General features: G+C 45.5%; 1 protein-coding gene across 1 annotated transcript in view; it reads right to left on the bottom strand.

Annotated features, from left to right (window-relative positions):
• The window catches only part of LOC6497108 (AF4/FMR2 family member lilli), a 54,363-nt gene that overhangs the window by 25,173 nt on the left and 11,879 nt on the right, over window positions 1-17,311 (bottom strand). The gene's annotated exons all lie outside the window — the stretch shown is intronic.

The following is a 17,311-nucleotide window of genomic DNA, read 5'->3' as shown; positions in this document are numbered from 1 at the left end:
GGCCTGAGAGCAGAGGGATATGAGTACAAAAACAGAGAAACGCCGATAACGCGACGCTCGGCGTCAACGAACCACGTTGCCCAGGGGTTGGGGGGTGGGAGGTGGGATCCGCCGAGGGGGCTGCCAAGAGAGAGAACGTGTCGGACGGGGGGTGGTGGGGCAAAATCAGCCGGATGGCGGCGCGGCAGATGAGTTGACAAACAGCTGAGTGCCGACGGTTTTGTGAATGGGATGGGTGTTCCGCCAGTGGGAGTGGGAGAGAGCCTGCGAGTGGGCAGCCGCCGGAGAGAGAGGGCCGGGCGGCAATTATTTTTGTTGCTTTTTTCATCTTTTTTGCTTTTTCCCTTCATTTGTGGGAGAGTGAGTAAGTGGGTGGCGGTGGGTGGTGGACTCTTCCTCGCTTGTTGTTGGTGTTGTTGTCTTTCGCCGGCATGGCGCAAAAAAAAGGCCGGCTGGAACGTCGCCAGGGGTGGGAAAGAGAAAGCGAGCGAACGAGCCTTGGAGTAGAGTGGAGTGGCTGGGAGGTGGGGGTGGGTTAGTGGGTGGTGGTGATGGTGGTGGTCGGCAGGGGGACGTTGTCGGCGTTTCGGATATGAAAAACGCACAAAAAATACAGGAAGGGAGGGAGTCGAGTCCGGGAAAAATAAATGAGAAAAATATATGAGCCGGCTACGTTGTTGCTGTTGGCATGGACAACATGAATTCCGAAATGGTCTCGGTCTCGCCCTCTCACTGTCGCTCTCTCGCCGTCCCGCTCGCTCCCCGTTCCCGGCTCGGTGGGGTTGGGCAGGAGGCAGGAGGAGTGCGAAAGTGGACAACGTTGTTGTCGCTTGTCTGCCGGGATAAGTGAGGAAGGGGTGCTAGCTGGGATGGGTGCTAGGATGGCTAGGTGGCCATGGGTAGCGTAAAGTTTTTGAAAAGAATAAAGGAGAAAAAAAGCGACGGGGGGCTGGTTTTCGGTGCGTGGGTGGGGTGCGAAAAGGGTCAAGAGCGATGGGCTCCTTGCGGGGGTCCTGGAAGGGGTGACCTGGGCTTGGGGAGTGGGCCTGGGAAAGATCTGTTAACGTCAGCCTTGTTCAACGTTATTTCCGACGCTATTTCAGAGGACTTCCTCCGTTTCCGTCGCTACGATCGTGGAAGTTAACAGATATCTTGAGAAAGTGATAGAAGAGAGGGTGTTTTTCAGGATATCTTTCCCAAGAAGGACACTCATTCTTTTGGTCTATGATATGGAAATATCAACTGCAAGTTTATCCTTAATAACTTTACATAAAAACTATTCTCGGAATACCTTTAATAATAATTTCAATTACCTGTAAGAGCAAATGGAAATATTGAAACTATTTATTAAGATTCCTGGCAGGAAATAGTATTTGTGATAAGAATACAATTGCCAACTCATATAATACCTATGGCAGAAATAATTATCAGCTTTCTTGTTGCACTGGAAAATGTTCCTTGAAGTTTAGACTCTTCTAGACATCCCTATGCTTTCCGTTTCTGGCAGTGTACAAAGTCAAAACATCGCGGTGGCAAGCCCATTAACTAAATTCCTTACATATTCAATGCGCCGCCGAGGCAACTCGGCTCGGTTTCCTTTGTTCCGTGTGCATAGTTGAGTGTCTTTGATATTTGAAAGTCAAAGTGTAAAAGTTAGTTAACTGACCATTTGGTTAATGCATAATTAAAGTTCGCTCCATGGCGGTGGCGGTGGCGGTGGCGGTGGGGCATATTCCAAGTGTGGCTAATTAGGTTAAATTGATATCTTCATTGTCTCATTGTGCGATGTATTAACCTGAACGTGTGCTTAAGCATGTTTAACTAAGAGTCTCACGTAGGCGGCTGAGCCGACTTGTGGCTTCTGAGAGAGATGTCTGGGGTGGAAATAACTGGGAAGTGAAAGCTAATGAGATGGCAGGATGTTATTTTGATAACTTTCCAATAAGCATTTTTTATGAGACTAAAGAAGTAATGGCAATTGGAATTTAGACATAAACTGCTTGGAGTTATGACCCATCTCATGCCAGAAACACTCCCGGAATCAATTAAAATAATTATAAAAACATAAATTTGAATTTATCAATTTCAATCAGTTAGAACTCTGCGGGGTATGATATTTTTCGCCACATTCTCTTTTTTCCGCATAGCACTTCCCTATCACTCTAAAGAATTGTATTTAAAAGTGAATTATATGGTTTGGAAAATAAATTTGATGAAAATTAAAAGCAAAATATGATAGCTGAGCAAAACGAAGGGTAATTGATGTCCATATCAACCGGGCCACCCTGGTTCTCACCTTTAATTGTCAGGTGTGTCAATGGGAGGGTCGGCAAATCAAATCGCATTTATAAAATAATAAACCTATGGCCAGAATCGTTTCGTAAATGCCGTAAATCTTTTAAAACTACCAGCTACTGGCTACCGCATAAATTCAAGCGATTTTATTTATGTTCGCACATCCCCCGCTCACTCAGTGCTTGTGAATAAAAAATAAGAGTTAAAAAAAATGCCATAAAATTAGTTGAACAAAATCCAAAAACTATTTCATCAAAAATTCATAAAATAATAATAAGACCGAGCCGAAAAAAATAAAAGAGACCGAAAAACAGAAAAAGTTGATTTAATGAAATATTTATATAGCGCACAAAATGAAAGAGCCGTGTGTAAAAAAATTGCGAATCAACTAAAAAAATTTGTTATATGTAAAATAAATAATATATGAAATATTTATATAAATTGCAAAAATGCGCAGCTCTGCATAAAAAAAAAGCACGTAGGAGCTAAATGCGCAGTCGCCTCTATTTTTCTATTGAGGCGAGCGGGGGCGTGGTAGGAGGCCTAGGGGCCCTTTATATATATTTATATATATATCCGATGCATATATGCATCCGAGTACATATAATGGAATATGTATAAAATGTCAAATGATTTGTTTGTTCACTCTCTTCCCTCTGTGCCGACTGCGGCTCACAAAAAACTAATGCAAAAAACAAATGGTTAGTAATATGCGAAAAAAATGCTCAGCCTGTGGGTGGTCCTGTCCGGTCCTGGCCAGGACTGTCACTGTTTGGGGGGGAATTCAATGCAGCAGCAACTGCAGCCAATTCAATTAAAAATCTGCCACTTAAGCCCCCCGGAAACAGCACGGGATCTGGGTGAAACTAACCAGGAATGCAGAGAATCACTTCAAATGGGATATGACTTTAAAAAATATCCTTTGGAAAGGATATAGCTTTTCTATTAAGTATTTCGTTGAGGTGGAAGGTAGAAAACATTATTATTTTTATATTTTCTAAATTCATTTTATTTAAAATTTTAAAAATATTTAAGGGAAGAGCTAAAAGATCTATTACCTTTTTCCCATTTAAATTTTATTCCCTTCCCAGATCTGCAGATCGCATCCCTATGCGGCAGCTAAAATGGAGCTGCAAACTAAAATGCATCCTGCAACCAGGCACCCTCCTCACGCACACTGAAATACTGTATATAACAAAAATTTTATTTGAATTTATTTTTAGTGTTTTTTATTTGACCGGCGGAGGGAGGCTGAACGCATTTTGTTTATATTTTTTTTCGCGCGACAACTACAACACTAAACTACAACGATACATACCAGCGGGTGTGTGTGTGTGGTCATAATAAATAATAAAATTCAGGAACACACATGGACACAAAAAATGGGGTAACTTGGCAGAAAGAGTGCGGGTTTGGCTTAAAAAAAAAAAAACTGAAAATGCTGTTTGAATTTTGCGCACATTTTACGCCTGATCGAAATATTTTGCGCTACCCGGGAGGTGGGACCATAGAAAAAAGTCAAACGCATGGGCGGACAGACCTCGCTCCGCTACAGGACCTGCCACCATTCCCCGTACAGGACCCATCCCCGTACAGGACCCATCCCCATCCCAGCATCCCCTATGCACGCGCCTACAAAACTTTTATTGTGCTCGTCTATGTTTTTTCTGCTTTGACGCTTCGACCAAAAATTGCCAATGGGCTTTGCTCGACTGCTGGGCCGGGGCCAAGGGACACTTTGGGGGTGTGGGGTGGAGGGATGGAGTATCGCGTTGCACTGTGGTGCAATGTGGTGCAGCGGGGCGGCAGTTTAGACCACGGTTATGGTTATGATTGTGGTGTGATGTTCCGCTTGTGCTCCATTGGCTGGTCCATTGTTTGTTTTGCGTGGGTTCGTTCCATATCCCGGATTGTTGAGGTAGGCTAAGCAGTAGAATATCGCTGGTAGTAGAATATATATTCACTGGAATCATGAACTATACCTGCATACAAATGTTTGGTTAATCAGCTTTAAAACCCACATGTGGGTGTGGTCTAAAATTTTCCGATTTTCGCTAACAATTTATTTGATGTATTTATTCGTGGCAAGGAATGGAGCCATGGGCAATATTTATAAATAAATATTGTTTTAGAGAATAAATATTATTCTGTATTATTTTGATAGACCTATCACCTATTCAATGGAAATATTTCTAGCCCGTTTTAGTAATCTTCTCAGAGCTCCTTAAGCCATTCAGAGACTTTGGAGACCTGAAAGGTAATTGGCCATTCCTCACCAGAAGTAATTAGAAATCCTTCACCGAATATGCTTCCTTGATTTCGTTGCAAATCTGAACCCATCAGTGATTATAAAAAATCCAATTCCATTTATTTGCTTCAATCAATTTTAATCAAGTCCAGTCGCACGACGCACTCGACTCGACGAGAAAGGTCGACATCTCCAGCATCATACACTCATCGCATCTTATACGCACATACTGACACACACACCACCTCCCCGATGTTGCGACGTGAGGTGGTGCAGGTGGTGGATTTATCTTGGGGTTATTACCGCTGAGTGTTGCCACACAAAATAATGCATTAAAGACGACAGGGATGGAGGGTCCAGAGCCCGAAACAGGACAACGACAGCTGCAGCTGCGTCGACTTCACATGCCATGGCGTCTTAGAGGGGCGAGGCGAGGAGGTGGCGATTTTGGACAGCTATACGTGCCACCCCCACAAGTGCTCATCCCGGGCGCCCGGAAAGTGCATTCAGAGGGCCACCATCCCACCCACCGTAGTGCCTCCAATCTTGGCCGAGTGCTGTGCTCGGTGATTTTCAAACTAAACCCGACTCTTTGGAAATTTATGAAGACCGAGTGTGAGTTTTCTTGGGCCTTTTTGGCCAATACATGGCCGTATGTACGCCTACTGCCCGATACTTATGTACAACAAAAAAGCCAAGTAGTCTTAAAATTTAATGAAACCCAAAGCCGAGAAAGAGACCAAGAATGAAAGAAAGAGAGAACCAGAGAGAGAGAGAAAGAGAAAGTCCGGAACTCCTCTTAGCAACAAAATCTTAGGCCTACTTGCAGTCACAATCTTTTTATGTACACCCACACACATGCAGAGTGGCATGCAGAGAGTGTATGTGTGTGTGTGTGTGTCAGGGCCTGCAATAATAAGTTTTCCATGCACTTAATGTCAAGTAAACAGAGCCCAGCCTCCAACCCCCAACCCCCAACCAGACAGGGTCTGTCCGTCCCCCAAAAGTGCAGGCAGAGTCAGAGTCAGAGTCAGAGTCCTTCGACTGCATTTTCGGCAACTCACTTCGGCACTCACCCACACCCGGACACCAAGGCAGGCCGACTTTTGCATAGTTTTAGGCGCCGTCCAACACATTACGCATACGCACGGTTGCCCGGCATGGCCCCCAAGTTGTTATTGCAAGTGCAAGTGCAGTGGCAGCGGCAACAACTACGACTACGACAACGACTACGACTGCATCTGAAAATGCAACTGCATCTTCGAGTTTCTTGTGCAATTTCTTAAGATTTTGCTTGAGAAGAGCTTGCCGGACTGCTCGCACCGGCCGGGTTACCTTCTCGCTCGCACCGACAGCTGCCGTTGGCAGGCGTCTTTGGGATTGGAAAATTTGTTGCTGCTGCATTTTCTTAAAATTTTGTACAAATATGTGAATAATTGCAAAAGGTTCGGTCTCTGGATCGGGCCCAAGTCCAAGCCCAGGCCTATGTGCATGGCATTTAATTTCCCAAGACCATCGACCGGAGAGTGGGCACTGTCTTGAGGTATCTCGAATACATAATGTGGAGAATATATTTTGCAATTTGAAATTTTGCCTTTGCCTTGCTTTGTCAACCCGCTCCAGATTTACATAAATAACTAAAATTTTAATATATGTTTATTAAAGCTCCACTCTTAAGCAGGCCTCACCCAACAAAAAGCATTTAGACTAATTGCGTTCAACTTTTGATTGGCCGGCCATTGAACGTGCAACGTACTTTCAGTATACAAGCCTCAAGTTGCAAGCGGAGATGGGCAGCTGGAAAGGGGCACCATCCATTAAACTTGCAACTGTCGATGAGCAGTAAAAAGATGCAATTTTCCTCATTTCCAACGTTGTGTACTTATGCATGCATTTTAGACAGAAATGTATCAGCAACTGCTCAGCCTATCAACTTATCCTCTGTTGAGAGGAATAAATGATGCTGAAATCACAAATTAATACTTAAGATGATGGCCTGAGCAGTTTAATTCTTTTCTTGTTGATAGATGCCTTCGGGAAATATTTTATACCAATAATTTAAGTTATAAGTATTATGTTCTCATCCTTAGAACTATTTTATCTAAGGGCGAAGTGAAACACTTACTTTTCTATCAATAGTTCTAGGGATGAGAACTAATTTATGCTAAGATATATTAATATTTTAGTTAGTATGGTTAGTAAGTCTTGGTCTTCTTCAGATACTTCAGTTACAAGACTAACCAAAAGCCAACAAAATGAAATTCAAGTATAAATTGCGTGCGCAATGCCTGCGGCAAGGGCAACTCGGTAACACCGCAGAGACAAAAAGAAAAAAAATGGGAAAGCCAAAAAACCTATCACATAATGGCGTAAGACATATCCCTCGAAAATCTCCAGTTCAGTCAGGACGACGAAGACTTAGAGACCGAAAAGGGACAGGAACTGGAACAGGGTCTGGGACACGGACACGGACGACGACTGGCGGCGAGCAAACAGGATGAGCCGGACCGGGATGGGACACATTCGCTGGGGCACCCTAAAACCCATCAAATCTAATCTCATAGCGTAGCTGCTGATGCTCACTGGACACTGAACACTGGACATCGGTTGCCTAGGATTCTGACCCGATCCGACCCGAGTCGCCCCTTTCTCCCTTTCCGGACAGTCGAAAAACTAAGCGGACAGCTTTCTTGGAATGGTTCTTGCCCTCTTTCCTGCGGCCAGAACGAAAATTGATGACCGGCCGGGGTCTGCTGGTCGTCCTGCTTTTCGGCCAAGGAAAGGTGGTGGTAGGGGACTCCAAGGTGAGGGGTGTTTGCCGGACTCGGTTTGGTCATTGGCGCTGCGGCCAAAAGAAGTAATTCATCTTATTTTTTCCCTCTTCTGCTGCCGCCTTTTCGTCCTTCCTGTCCTGTCCCTTTACTTACCCCCACCATCGTCCTGGCTTCGCTCGGACTTTTCTACCCCGCCCCGCCGGTGGCCTTTTTTTCCTTGTGCCTTGGCGACGGCTTCTCAAGACGCCCACATGAGTCAAGGCAAGGATACGCCAAAAGGATAATGAAAGCAGCAGCAAAACTTTGCAATAGAACGGGGTTAGGTGGGCAAGATGGGCGGGAGAGGACGGTGGACGGCAGCCGAGGACCCGGACCCGGACCAGGGCCCGGACCCAAGCGTTGAACTTAAGTGAACTCAAACAAAGCGAGCTGGCGACTCAGGGGTGCTCCTGTATAAAAAGGACGCAGGACCTCTCCGAGCTGATTCCCCAAACACACACACACCCCCACACCCCCACTCCCCAATCCCCACACCCCCATACACCTACACATACACAGACAGTGGTGGCTGCCTCCAGGCATCATTACATCAAATGTCCTTCGCATTTCAGCAAAACAACAAGATGGCGGTTCCCAGCACAAGAGCCAGGGCACCAAGAGGACGAAAAGGCAGCCGAAGAAAAACCCCAAAAGCAGTCGCTACAGGAATGAAAGGAAGGTGGACGACGGGTGGCGTGAGGCAGAAGGCGGGAGAAGGAAACTAGAGGCGGAGGATATCGCCATGGTCGCGCCGGAGACGAGAAGGGACAACTTGGCGCCCCAAATGCTAAGGCAAAAGCACTAAGCTCGAAATGGAAGTGGAATGGGGCAGATGTGGAGCTGGGGAGGTGGCAGAAAGGATGGCTGAAAAGGAGAACCAGCTCATTGGCGCAAGCAATAAACGTTAAATTTTTTCTTGCTTCTGCAGCATAATGGCAGCAAGAAAGGAGGGGTGGCCATCAGACTCCGCTTCTCCCGGACAGCAGCAGCAGCAGCAGCAGAAGAAGTCCTGTGAGCGGTCCAAAAAGTCTGACGTGCAATAAAAGACCAAAAATCCTTTTCCATTGCGCTAAGCTCGGAAAATGCTTGGAGGGTGGACATGGTGGCGTGGCAGGAAGGTAAGGGTCGGGGTGGCACAGGATGGGGATGGGATTGTTGGGATTGGGTTGGGTGGCTTGCCATGGAGTGGAGTGGACTTAAGGAGACGAAAGGACTCGTTGAAATTTCGGCAGCAGGAAAAGTTGCAAAGCGGCTGGGGGCAGCTGCTGCGTCCAAGCGGCTGGGGTATAAATGGTATAAAAATAATCGTCATAAGAGGTAGAATGGTTGAAGGGGTTGCTTAGGCGGTGGGGGTGGTTACCCTGATGGCACAGTGGGGTCAGTTAATGTTGATTCCACTCTGAGAAAGATTACCAGAACATTTAATTATCTCTTCATGGAAAATATGATACAATTAAGAAATAACTGACATGACGATCTAAACAATTCATGTTGGGAAAGTAGCTCCCATTCATTCCTCTCTGAATAGATTCCTAGCTTGTTGCACCATGTTGGTCTGGGAGCTCTGCATTTTATAGAGACTTCAATTGCCTTTAATTATATCATTTTAATTCAAGACTTTGACTTCAATTAATCGAAGAACAGTTCAGTGCTTGCCTTAGTTAGATAGCAGTGGGTGGGAATTGATATTCGGCTTGTGACGGTGGACTTCTAAAAGGGCCGTCTCTGTTATTAAGGAACAGAGAAACGGAGAGACGCTACAGGCAACTCGTCCCTATCAATTCTCCTCCTGTCTCTACCTTGGCTTTTGGCCAAAATCCCCACCAGTTTCCATTCCCTGTGTTGCATTAATTTTTACCATTTGCTCTTTGTGCTGCAACGACTATTTTCCCCTGTTCCGTTCTTTATTTTTTTCCGGGTAAATTTCGGAAGGGGATATTTTTCTGGTGAGTCCCTACTTTTAGCAGCCCGTGGCTGGAGCCACCCCGTAATCCCAGCCCATTCCCCATCCCACTCCACAGCCAGTCCACTCTGGGGCTGCGATGCAGTGTTTGACCAGCGCTTTGTTTTCAACCTATTCCCAAATAACCCCAGGCCATTAAATTGTCCCTCGCTATACACACACACACTCTGGACTCCCTTTCTGGCACTCTGGCTCACATACACACATAAAGGATAACTATGTTAGGTGGAGCCGACGGCAATAGGCCCTCGAACCCTCGCCGCACATCAAAACTCATTTCATGTAACGCGCATTATGCTTTCCACGGCATTTCGCGTCCGCGAACTGACAGTTGATGGATTGGAGGTGCGCCTCCCAGCCACCCACATCCCACCACCGGCCACCACTGGGTGACCGCTCCACCCCGTTCCCCTATCGCTTTGGTCAAAGTTGTATTTGATATACATAAAGCATTTGAAATCGGCACAAGCTTTTTAAAGCTCCGTTTCGGGGGTTCCCACGCAAAGCAAGGGCTCTGTGTTTCGGGGAGCCGCACATAAATTCCATTTATTTCAGCTGACTGCCGCGCCCCAAAGTTGGATGGTCTCCTTTGAGCACCACATACCCAACACACTCACACACACACACACACCCAGCAATACTCAGAAGCTCACACATGCACACGGGCTAAGCCACAATTTGATATGTCCATTGTGTCTTATCAGGCGACATGGTTACCGCAGCGAACCCCCAGCGAACGCTTCGAGCTGCCAGAGGGTCTCTACTCGAGTCGACTCGACTCGAAGTAACACTCTGTTGGCCGGGTCCCCTGGCAGATCCTTGCGGCCTTGCCCAAATGAAACCTCCCATCAGCCGTCCCCCAGCACCAACCCATCCACCTCTAACTCGAGTCAGCAAAGCGAAAAAAAAATGAAATAAAAATAAAATGCGGAAAAATGCACGGGGAAAAAAAGGATTCAATAAAAGTGGAAGATAAACAAATGGATATCATGGATGTAGTTTCTAAAATAATAATTTTAGTCCACATTATGATAACTTCATTGAATCAGTTGAGAAAACTTGATCACTTAACCACTTAAGTCGACTTAAGACACTAATACAGAATACTATTCTACTGAAAATTATTATTTTAAAGAAATAGTATTAATTTTGAAAGTTACCTTTTCCGCTCAGTGCTGAGACCCAAACTCAAAGAGACGAAATGAAAATGCGCGCTCGTCAGTCAAGCAGTGCCCTTTTTCCCTTTTTCCTCCGAAAGGGCAAGGCGAGCGTGGGCCCAACCCACCAGCTCGGAACAGCGCTCGTCTAGCGTCCTGGCACACCGCCTTTTTTTTCCCAAAAAAAAAAGGAAAAAATCCCATTCTCCCAACCACTGCCACCACCCATCAAAGACCCAGAACCCACCCGTGCCCGTGCCCGTGAACGTCCCAACCCATTCCCTTATATCCCATGCCGTCCCCGGCTCGTTTCCTGCTCAACAAATGCCAAGAAAAAGTTTTTTCGACGTCGTTCCCCATCTCCCGGTCCCACACCCATCCAACTCTGTCCTCATCATCATTGTCGTTGAATTTGAAACGTTGTTGCAGCCACGGGGGTGGGCGAGTGGTGGGTGGGAGTGGGAGTGGGTCTGAGAGTGGAAGTAGAAGTGGGGGTGTGACTGGGTGAGTTGGCTGGGAAAGCGGTGTGTGAGGGGGTCAGTCCACGTCCTCTCGTCTTCGTTTTCGTTTTCGTCCTTGTGGCAGGAGTAGAATAAGAAAAAGGAGCAGGAGGGGCAGTAGTAGAAGGAGGAGGGGCAGTAGCGCCACATGGCTGGCCGAGGAAAAAGAAGCACATTTGAAGAGGGTCGCACACATCGCCAGGACTTGGAGTCGGGGTAAGCAAAGAAATGGGAAACTAAAATGAAAGAAATCCAGGGACAGGACCAAGCTGCACCGTGGAAAAAGTTTTTTATATCTATCTAACCTTAGACATATAGTATTACTATCTTCCAATAGTATCTTACAGATATATACAGATTGTATTATTAATTAGGTTATGATTGGACCTCACAAGATCACTTTTTGTTTGTTGGGAGACACTTTTCGGGGCAGTGCAAGGGAGGGGTTATTGGACCCGGGTGCATGTGAGCCCCAGCTCCAGCTGTGGTCGTCTGCTCGTTTGTTCTTCGATTTAATGAAGGATATGCCGCATGGCTCACCTCTAAGAACCCAATCCCAAGGCCCAGCTATTTTCTTCGACTTCTTTTTATATTTCATAACTTTTCCCTCAACGTTCGGACGGAAAAAAGTTTGCTTTTAGGCCTAAAAAGTGGGCTGAAGCCACCCCCTCATTCGTACGCCCGTTTTTCATTCGGATTTCGGATTCCTTGTTGTTCCTCGCCATCCTCCCACTCTGCTCTCGAATATTTCGCCAGCTGCTTTGCATAATACGAGGATTTCGGAACGAAAAAGAGTTCGAGTGGGGTAGCAAAGCCCAAATTGTAAAAAAAAGCCTCACCTTAGAATGGGTGGGAAAAGGGGTTCGATTTTTTTCAGTTAGAATGGCGGAGAAGATGCCAAAATTATGGCTACAAAAGACAGCGAATATGTGAGTAATGCCTGGAGGAACGACAGGGCCGGAGGTTAATGGAAGTACAAAGAAGGGAATCATGGCAGGTTTTCTAAGGAATGATTACCATCAACGCAGTCTGTAGCTGAGAAGCGTCTGCAATATCGATACAGGTCCCAGAGGTATATGAGAAACTTTCTCCGACTCTTGAAAACAAGAGTGGAAACTTTCCCCCACTTAAGCCCGGAGAAGTCAGCCCACAAACCCAATGTCAAAAGCAATATTATTTCGGTTTCTGCATGTAGAGTCCTTCAATTATGATCCTTAGGTTACCCCCCAGGCTCGCCAGTCAATAAAAATGGAAGTGGCCTGGGGGCGGGGGTTGGTATGGGATTGCAAGCCCCGGGTGAAGCCCTCTTCCTCTGTCGATATTGTCAAAAAGTAATTAGATTCGAGGTTATTACATAACGCAAGCGAGCGTCCAAAATTGTGAACACTCCCACAACGAAATAGAACGGAAGGACCAAGGGGAACAGCACAGGACCTGGTGAGGGGCGGGGGTGGCGTAAAATTGGGCAAAGCCTCGCTGCGAGGCTTGGGGGTGCAAGTTAGCCCATTTTTATTTTATTTTTGGGCCCGAAAAATGCGATACAAAGTAACAGAGATGGGCCAAATGGTTTCGTCCTTCTTAGCTCTCGTCCTCATACCCCGTCATACTCTCCCGAAATGTCGCAACCACCCACAGGCCCTGTCCATTCGCATCCTTGTCGTCGCAGGCAACAAATTAAATGCTGAAAATAATACAAAGACATCCTCCCTCCTGGCGGCGCTAACGATTTTGGTGACTCGAGCTCGGTTTACGCTTAGCCCGAAAGCTTCCAGCACATGGCAGTCTCTGATGCTGAAGCTGAGGGAGAGGCACGGGTTGGGGATTGTGGTGCATGGAGCTTGGGGGCCGGGTCAAAGGTAGCTAGCGTCCCTCAGTCTTCACCGCCATGGCAACAAGACACAAAATCTTTCGACTTACGTGCAGGAAGAAAGCCCAAATTAGGGGTGAAGCTGTTGTGGGCTCTGGCTCTGGCTCTGGTCCTCGTAATTTTCTGCGATGAAGTTTGATGATGATGGGGGCCACTTAATGGATGAAGCCGGCTCACAGATACAGCTCCAGAGCCGGGGCCGTTTCAGCTCCATCCCCTACTCCTTATACTCTACGGGGTAGTTCTTATCAAAATTACATTTCACTTTATAGGAAATGCGTCAGACCCTCGAAAAAAAAGGTAATTAAGAAATTTTACCTTGAAACCATGTTTAAAAATCTTTCCTTTTTTTTTAAATTATTATTTAGGTATAATTGAAGATGAAAATATAATAAAATGGACATATAAACGTTAAAAAAAAGCCTTCAGCTCATAAAAATAATATAACTTTCTTTGTAATATTATGAAAAATAATTAAGATAATTTAAAAAATGAAATTACATAAGGTTTGCACTGATTTTTCTTTAAAAACCTCCTTAACACATCCCCAAAAGATAAAAAAGGAAAAAAGAGAGAAAAAAAAGATGTATAAAAAAATACAGACGCATATTTGTTCCCGTTGGGTTCGGAATTTTTCATTTTAGGTCGGAAAATGTTTCTGATTTGCATTTGGGTTGGGCTGCTTGAAAAGGGTTCAGAACGGACTCGGTTAAGGGGTGACAAAGTGATTAAAAAGTGGGAAATCGGGGATGGAGGACCATCTAGCTACTGAAGGACCAAGATGCAGGTGAAACTCTCAAGGAAGGGATTTGGGCCGGGGCCGGGGCCGGGGCCGGGGTGTCGGTTGGGGGCACAATGATAGAGCCTGGCCTCATAAGGGTTGTTCCGTCTGAGATTGTGCCTAGTTTAATTTCAGTTAATTGTGTTCTGCGTTTGAGTAAAACATTCGAGTATTTGATGGAAATAATGCTGGAAAAGCGGGAAATTTGTGTATTCGGTGGTGGGAATAGTAATGGGGGTGGCCCGAAAAGGGTTGAGTTTATGGGAAGTTTCTCTGTAGAATTCTTTGATATGTGGATGAATATGTGTATGCCTATATGCGCGGATGTAGTTTGTGCCAAGTCATTTGTGAATCACATGCTAATGTGAGTAAGAAAAGAGGTAGCAGCTTTGGTGGGAGGAAATGGGGTGTGCCACTACTTTTGGGATACACAAAATAAGGGAAAGTTATTTTAATTGAAACAAGCTGAAAGTGGGTAGCATTGTGCCCCTTTAGTCGATATCAAAGAAGCCTTATATTTCGTTAGATCTGTGGGAGTTTTGTATAGAAAATGCAGAGAAAATCAGGTGAATAATAAATGTATTGGTAATATATTCGGCTGACTTTACGACACTCTGATCTGTGCGATCCACCATTTCACACACCATTAATCACATTAAGCGCCTATCATTTGATATCACGGCAATAATTCATTAGGGAAGCGCACGATTCTCCTGCAGCATCATCATCTTTCCCATAATTTCTAGGCGAAGAGCATGAAAAATCTCTTGTTGCGGTCATATTGAAAGTTAATTGAAAATCAAGTTAATGCGTTTAATTGAATAGCCATATAGGCATATGTGATGCCGCTACACAGAAATGCAATAAAAACATTAAACAGCAACGGCAATGGCAGCGGCAACGGTAAACGAAAAAAATGAATCGAGTGCACAAACATACACCACACATAATTGCTTACACACACAAGTGCAGGGGGGCGGTGGAAGGCGTGGCTGTAAAAGCATGGGTGCCGGGAGGAGGGCTGGAGGGTCTGTCAATGCGTGGAGGAGACAGAGACCCGTGTGCATATTTTTATGTGGAAAATTATATACAAACACAAACACTGGCACCCTCACACCACCCCTACTGCCGTTCTGCCACACACACGCCCTCCCATACACCCACACACACACAATATATAGAAAATCATAATGACGACGATGCATCATCGGAGAACAAAAGCGACACGCACAGAGCCATGGCCAGAACCAGAACCAGAACCATGACCCTAAACCCCCACCTCCGCCTAAGCTGAAACATGTACAGGCCAGCCCTTTGAGACAGGTGTGAGTTACACACAATACTGTGGGAACACCTCGGTACCCCCTTGCTGCTGCAATAAGACTATCGATGCTCCTTAAGGATAAGGCATTCAATTCCTTGTGATCGCCAAGAATCGGTGCTTAGCTCTAATTTACTCTGCATTTTCTCCTTTAATGAGCCTTCGAAAACCAATCCGAAAATGTAAGATTTTATTTCATAATTATAATGAAATAATCTATCTAGCATAAGTCTTGAGGCCCAAAAGTATGAAATGCTATCGATTTGTGGCCAACCTGACATCTCGTTCTTGCTCACGCACTTAGAAGTCGGCCCCCAAAGACAACAACTGCCGCACGCCCACGCTCTGGTGGGGGCGATATCCATTTTTCTTAAGATAAATTTTGATTAAAATTTTCGACCAACACACGTGTGTGCTTCCATCTCGCTCTTTGAATCCTGTGGCCTATCTCCTGCTCGCACTCTATGTATCGCATCCTGTGGGGCTTTTGGGGCTAAGGATTCAGGCGGCGGGTTAAGGTGTCAGATGCTGGGGAACTCTAGAACGTCTTAAGAAAATGCATATTCTTGTGGCAAAGGACATGCGATCGGGGTGTGGCATATTCCATACATAAATGAGTAATTTACTTTATTTGATAGGAGAGAAATAAATTACTCAAAATATTCATTAAAAAGGTTTAAAATAATATCTAAAATTATTTTCTTTGTCAAGCAAGCCGGAAACTTTATATTTTAATATATTTCTTATCCCTAAAAGTAGGCAATGGAAAATGTTTTCTCATTGACCTCCATCTTTAACCTCCTGGGATAATTACAAAAAGGATTACAAACGAATCTGGCCATACCGAAAAACTAAAATGAAGGAATTGTATTGTGCCCTGTCAGCAATTGATGCACATAACCGGTGCCCCAAAAACCCAAACCTCCTCCCGCCTTGTCCTTCAATCATTATTCCTGGCACCCGAAAGTAGAAGCCACAAGCTTTAGTGCACTTTCTTCGTACCTACGGCTGTCTCGCTCTGGCACCCGCCCAGCTCACACATCCGTTCCCGCTCTCCCTCTCCCTTTCTAATAAGAAATTCCAAAATTAAGCCCTCTCGCTCTGGCCTGCATGTCGGCATGCCGACTCTGTCTAGAGCAAAATGCAAAAATGTGCATTAGGCAAAGTCCAAGAAAGCAAAACGAAACTTTTCGAGTGGCCGGTAAGGAGGCAGGGGCTAGGCTAGGCGGCGTGGAATGAGGAAACGGAAGCTGTTGCAGCTGCATGTGGTTGCCGGCTGCCAGTGTGTGAATGGGTGTTGCAGCTGCACTTGTGCGGGCGTTGGGGTGAGTGTGGGTGTAAGTTTGCGGTCAGCTTCTTAAAATACAAGCATACAAGCACACAAGAGTCCCCGAAATTCTTACAAGTAAGGCAGTATAAGGAATCTCTCTCTTTCTGCCCAACTGCAGTTGTTTGTGTGGCAGGGAGTGTGTGTAGGTGTGTGTGTGTGGTCAACTGATGTATGAGGAACTCTTTGGTCAGTTTCCTTGCAAGAAAATCTAATCAACAAACACACACAAATACTCACGAAGAGCAAAGCAGTGTGTTACGTATACGCACTGTTGGACGAACGACGTTTGTGCATAATTCGCCTCGGAGTGGGAAAAGAAGACGGACCGGGCTGGTCCGCAGGACGAGAGTCGGGGGTAATTTCTCCCAGGAGCTGTCCCACACGCATACATATATAAATGCTTTTAATTTGCACAGGACACACACAGAAAAGGACCTTAGAAGTGCAAAATTTTGAAGAAAATTCAACTTGCCTGTGTGGAGTTGGGAGTTGGAAGGATATTTCTCGTCCTGGCGAGAATCTTACGACATTTGGCCAGCTTGGATGAGAGAGAGAGAGAGAGAGAGCCAGGAAGAAATTGGGCGAGAGAAAGTAGACTGTTGTCTTATCTTTTTACTTGAAAGCCACCACACCACTGGGGGTTGCTGCAAGATCAAAGCGAGAGTCCTGGGCGGCCAGGCGAGGCGAGTCGAGGGTGGTGTCGGGTTATGCATTCGCAGTGGAGTTTTGGGGATTTACGCATGCATAATCAATGCAGTTTCTTCGAAACGTCTACTCTCGAGGGCTAAGGACAAAGAAAGGGGAATGGACCACTCCCAAGGAGTGTGGGAGGCGTTCAGCTTATAAATTAGTTGCAAAATATAACTCTAGCCCCGTACATGTGTCTGAGTGGACAGCAACTTATGGAAAAGCCTTTCTAGCTTCTGAAACAAATACATTCTGATGCTCTGATGTCCATAGAAGACAAGAAAACTTCAAGAAGAAATTATAACCCACAGACAGAAAGAGAAATTGTCTGCTTAAATATTTTAAAATA

This window comes from Drosophila ananassae, chromosome 3R, assembly GCF_017639315.1.
Source record: "Drosophila ananassae strain 14024-0371.13 chromosome 3R, ASM1763931v2, whole genome shotgun sequence".
In the NCBI taxonomy this organism is placed as follows: Eukaryota; Metazoa; Arthropoda; class Insecta; order Diptera; family Drosophilidae; genus Drosophila; species Drosophila ananassae.
Note: the sequence above shows the minus strand (reverse complement) of the source record. Positions and strands in the feature narration are given on the sequence as shown.